The sequence below is a fragment of the Nicotiana tabacum genome, chromosome 15 (assembly GCF_000715075.1).
Source record: "Nicotiana tabacum cultivar K326 chromosome 15, ASM71507v2, whole genome shotgun sequence".
In the NCBI taxonomy this organism is placed as follows: domain Eukaryota; kingdom Viridiplantae; phylum Streptophyta; class Magnoliopsida; order Solanales; family Solanaceae; genus Nicotiana; species Nicotiana tabacum.
Window position 1 is genome coordinate 7,554,781 of NC_134094.1, and position 6,058 is coordinate 7,560,838.

At 36.6% G+C, this 6,058-nt stretch overlaps 1 pseudogene; it reads right to left on the reverse strand.

Annotated features, from left to right (window-relative positions):
* Positions 1–1,817: 1,817 nt before the first annotated feature.
* LOC107807170 (uncharacterized) lies at positions 1,818–5,819 on the reverse strand (annotated as a pseudogene).
* Positions 5,820–6,058: the final 239 nt, after the last annotated feature.

The window sequence follows — 6,058 nt, forward strand, 5'->3', positions numbered from 1 at the left end:
TTCAAGAGCATAAACGGGTCCAAATGAGCGAAATGGATATTGGTTATTTTTCCTAAACATAGGAGTACACCCCCCCCCCCCCCTCTCTAAACCAGTCTTTTTGGAGTTCTTTTTAATTTAACAGCTTGTTTGGACCGTTGTTATCTATCGTTTTATAATGTATTGTATTATGTTATATTATATTATATCGTTTTATAAATGCAATGTTTGGATAGATTGTATTGTTTGATGCTGTTAAATAATATTTTACAGTTTGGTTTGCCTGAATCGTAATCATGTACTGTAACGAATAAGTTTACTAAAATATCTCCAATTGTTTAAATATTAAATTTATTAAGAATTACGCATAAATATAATTTAAGAAAATCTCTTTCTACTAATTTATCACCAAATATGTCTTATAAATAGATTACGCAATTAAATTCATACAAATTCTAACAAAATTAGCTATTTTACGTTGGAGTTGAAAGCGGCAAAAGTTCTAGAGAAAAAGGAACAAAGACAAAATAGGTTATAGGTGGGAGATTTGGAGTTAAAATTATAAATTAAAAAAAAGAAGGTAAAGGGTAAAATAGAACTATGGAGTAATAAGATAGGGCATAATAGGAAATAATAATAGGAAACAATCCCACCACACCAAATCGATAATGGGACTTATCGTTGTTCCGGAACAATAAATTTAACAATACAATCCAACCAATTTTAATGAAACAATCAAAACAAACATTATTTTGTGATAACAATACAATACGATACAATGAATAACAACCATCCAAACAAGCTGTAAAACTCAATTCAATGCCAAGGTCTATCTTTTGCCACTGCAACTCCCAAGTCTTTATTCTTTTACCCATGTAGTGTGACATTTGTTTATAGCAGGATAAGTATATACTCCAAATATGTCACAAATATACTCAAGTTTATGAAGATATCATTTGAACTCATAGTGTTTTGTTATCACGATACATCACATTTTTTGCCTCCTTAAGAATAAGAATTGCGATGATCAAGTGGATCAGGTTGTAGTGAATACAACAACATACCCAGTATTATCCCACTCATTGGAAATGAATAGCGTTACAGATATCAAATATTAACAAAGTACTCCCTCTATTTTATTTATATGACAGTGTTTGACTTGATCAGATACGGAGTTTAAAAAAGAAGAGATTTTTGGCACATACCTAAAGTAACCTTAAAACTTGTACTCTTAAACAACCATGATTTTTTTATGACTATAAGCACATTCATCAAGGGCGAAATGAGAAGTTAAAATAAAGGGTTTTCAAATATAGTAAGGTAACATTCTTTCTGAAACAAACTTAAAAGGAAAGAGCATCATATAAAATCAGGAATACAAGTCATTTATCAATCTTGATTAGAAGACATTATCTCATGTACAACTAATCAAAGGAAAGTGATTCACTTTGCAGCTCAGTTGAAAGACCTTTTCTTGAAATTGCTTCGATCAATACTTGGATATAAGAGTGGGAGTTGTGCTAATACTATTCTGTCATCTATAGTTGCAGACTGCAGTAGGAATAGATTGACCTCTTAACACAATAGATCATTTATCAACATCAAACTGTGAGAACCCTCCTTTCTTCCAAAACATGCGTGTTTTCTTATGTTTAATAACGATGGAGTGAGTCAGCTTGCATGCACCTCAATTAATTTCACGGGCATACATCCTACCAGCATAGGTACCGAGTAGCTAGCATTGTAGATGTTACATAAACCTTTCAAATTACATTAACAAAGAGGGAAAAAGACCCAACAAAAAAAAAAGAGGAAAAAAGAGCGGCGGAAGTTTGTAGACAACAGTCCATTCAGTGACTGATCTGTACAGACTGCCTGCACTCGATGAAGTCGATTTGACCTATATAAAGTTGAATAAATTTTAAAAAAATATTTCTAAGCTAGCTTCAAACTGATTGCTAAGTAAAGGGTACAGAATACCCCACCTACTGATTCAAACACCTGGATCTGCCTTAGAATACATGTTCCCTGAGCATCTACTCTACAGAAATGTGAATGTCCATGCTGAATGATGGGTATATCATGGGCCAACTGGTTTTCTATCCCAAGCCTCCCTCGCTCCAACCAAATCCGGGCGGTATCTCTTAGCTAACACTTCTACTTGTACAGCAAATGACTTACTTTCATGTTGACTTAGCTGACGAACCATTTGGTTCCATCTTTTTCGACACAACTCTCCACTCATGTGGTCAAGAAGATTGTCCCAATCCACGTCCTCTATGCAGCTTGCATCCAGTTCAAAAAGGGCATCAATTAGGCGATAGTCATCAGTATCTGCCCATTCACCTGCAGCCACCATCGGTGATGTTAATTGTCTGTACCATTTGTTGCAGCAATTTAGAGCAATCCTGGTGGACAATTTGTCACTAATTTCACTCCAGCAAATATTATCCCGTAACATCCCATGCTTAGATTTCTTCTCTTCAAAAAGCTTCAGTTGCAGATTAGCGTTCACCAATTCAAACAAATTTTGGATCTCCTCCTGAGCCCAATTTCCTTTTTTGAGATTGTCCAGTTTTATCCTATGCCATGCATTTCCCACATGTACCCTATCTTTCCCAAGTTCATCAGCCAAGATCTTCCACTTGGGCCCATGTTCTCCATAGAACTTTCGTACCATCTCATACTTTTCTTCAGTCCATTTACCCTTCTCACCCATTCTAAACAAACGTTGTGCACGTTTATAAACTGCTATATAAGGCCTGTATGGTATAGCCTTCCCTATCTTTTTCCAGCAGCCCCTTAATTCAGGAATAAATTTAGAGTCCAACACTTTTTGCAACCCGTCTCCACCCAAGTTATGTACCTCGATGTATCTATAAACAGCATCTTTGACAATTTCATCTTCTTCTTTTGTGAACCATTTGCCGCACAGTAATTTTTCTTGGTTAATTCCATGCTTCTCATCACTTGGATCATCGGATGGAGAAAAAACCTGAACATCACCTGAAAATCTCTCTTTTTTCACTCTTTCCATGTGTAAGATCTTTACAATTGTGTCCTTTTGTCTTTTTCCTCTTTCTGATGTTAGCATCATCTATTTTGCTATTTTCTATCTCTTCTATGGTTGAAACATCACCTTGATTGACTCCAGACGCAATATCTACCTGTCCATCCTCTTTGTTCCTCTTTTCCTTTTTCCTTTTCTTCCTCTTCTCCTCGGCTATAACATTTCCACCAGAGCCCTCGCTGAGTGTCTCAACCACCTCACTGTCATGTGTATCACTTGCACTTTTATGAGCAATTGTTTTGGTGTCTACAAGTGCATCATGCATTGTATTCCGCTCATTCTTCAATGTATTTTTCTTCTTCACAACATTTTTAACAGCATTCTCACACCTGTCTTTACTGGACTTCTAAGGCTGTTTTCCAGCACCTCTTTCTTTCTTTCTCTTGAGATCACGATCTTCACTTCCTGTGGGTTCTTTAGTTTCCATCTTTGCCTTATCTCTTTCTTTCTTGGTCCCTACAGAAGCGAGCTTCTCTTTCTTGAAACTTAAATCAAGCTCAACAGCTTTAACAACACCCTGTCACTCCTGAATCAGTGGTGCTAGAATTCTTTTGCAATGCACCAAAAATGGTTTCTCTGCAGAAGGAAGAGAGAGAAAAAAGTATGGCTAGGAGACTGAGCATACTACAACCCCTTGATGAGATTACCAGAACCCATTTATATACTTATATTCATATTATCTAATTCACTTGTAAGTAAAAATAACACTCAGTAATCTACTAAATTAAAGACCGAAGTCCTCAATTTTGGAATCTCTGTTTTAAGTATCAAGTTGCACAGAGGAGTCAATTGTATTTCAAACATAAAGCAAACCGCAAAATAAACATTAAATCTCACATCTGTATAATGAAATACTATTTCAGCTCCCATATTATGGTTGCTAATTAAATGGCATGGCTACTCGACTAACGCATGGCACTAAAACTCCAAAGTATAAGGAAAATATAACACATCTTGAAGGGCAAATAGAATTACCTAGTCAATTCTAAGCACCAAGGTAAATCCTTCCTGCTAAAAATCAGTCACTAACATTGAGACCTTCTGTATTTGTGGTTAAGTTTCTATCAAACTACTTTTTAGTGACAGTGATGCTCGGGCCAGCTAGAGCCCACCTCGACTATTTCATTGGGTACTTGCTATCTCCCACCAGTACAAATATCAGGTAATTCTACCTGCTTAGGTGTCACACATCCTTTTTCCGAGGAATCGGGGAGTTTTTCTAATTAAAGTGACATTAATCGAAATAGGATTATTTATTTAATTAGAGTCGCCACTTGGAATATTTGTTATGGTGTCCCAAGCCACCGGTTTATTTTAAAATCCCAAATCGAGGAAATTGACTCTTATTTATGGTCTGCGTACACAGAAGACCGAGTAAGAAATTATGTTAACCCGGGAGAAGGTGTTAGGCATTCCCGGATTCTGTAGTTTTAGCACGGTCGCTTCAATTATACATGGCTTAATTGTTAATTACGTGTTTTAGAACCTATGTACGTTTTGCCTTTTACCGCTTTTAAATTATGGTGTTATGGAACAATCTTGAAACGAACCACGTATGTAAATCCGTTTTGTTCGGGCATCAAAATCATGTCACGCGTACGTGTACATAATTAATAACACTTTATTAATTTTAAGATTGTTTGGTCAAGGTCGCACGAACGCGTACCTCGAATTATTTTGGGAATCATAATTATGTCACGCGAACGTGTACATAATCACGATAGTAAAATTAAAATGCGTCTAAATCATTCTACGAGTATTCATAAGTTAATTATTTTCTAAACTAGTTTGAGATTCGTTGTGCAAGGCCAAAGAGATTATGGATCATGCTTTGTAAAAGAAACTGTATGTTGAATAACTAAGTAATTTCAAATGTCTCATGTGTACGAGAATCTGTTGGCCAATTTATTAGAGTCCACACGACAACCACCGCTCAGCTTTATGAATTTGGCATGTAGGATGGTAAACAATGAGATAATTTCAAACAAGTGTGTTCGAATCCAAAGGAAAACACATGATAGCAAAGTTACAGTATTTAAAATTACTAGCATTGGTGGGCTAGGATAAAAAAATAAGGTTGGGCTCGAATGAAGCCTTAGTCCCATGTGACTTTAGGCTTGCGTCTGAATAGTGGCAGGCCCACTCAGCCCTTAATAGAGTTGAAACATTACTCTTATTACAGTTATAGCCACTGGTTGTAAACAACAGCTATTCTAAATTGAAAGGATTTAATGCTAATTTCAAACATCTCAAAATCAACTACAATAGTCATTCTTACATTTATGCTGGTGTTCATATCTTGAATTAACCAAATTTCAGCATCTACTTTAATTACACTACGTGACAAATGCATTCATGTCCATAATCATATTACAGTCCATACATGAGAGTTTAACAAATTATGCCAGATTTCATAGAGAATAGGGGCTGTCATTTCAAAGGAAAATGTGAGTACATAGATGTTGAACTTACCAGTTCAAAGCTGAGAAAACACTAGGGAACAGACGAAATAAAGGTCAGAAATGGCCTCAACTAGAGCTCAGCAATGATTCCAACAGCTAACAGCAGAATTGCAGACCAAATCGGCTTGCCAAAAACCCAGAAATAATAAAGAAATTCTCTAGAATCAAGCAGAAACAGATGCAACTTCTCCACAGCCTTTTTAAAAGGAAAATCAGTGAATTCAGATGAGGGTGAGGTGAGAATGAGCTTGTGTGAATTGTGATAGAGAGAAAAGAAAGAGAGGGGCGGCGGTGAGGGGGTCCGTTCATCTGATTAAGGGGAGGATTTTTGTAGTTTTAGCTAAGAGAGGAGGGTAAACGACGTAGTTTTTCCACATACTACGTCGTTGTATTGTTTAGGCCTTAAGGCACTTGGACCGGGTAGAAAATGGACTGGGGCGGGTGATGCAGGATGCAGGCATTGGGCTGCTGAAGATTGGCCCAAATCGCTCAAGACTTGGTAGCCCATCCCCTTAACTTTGTTAAAATTCACATTTTGGCCAATTAA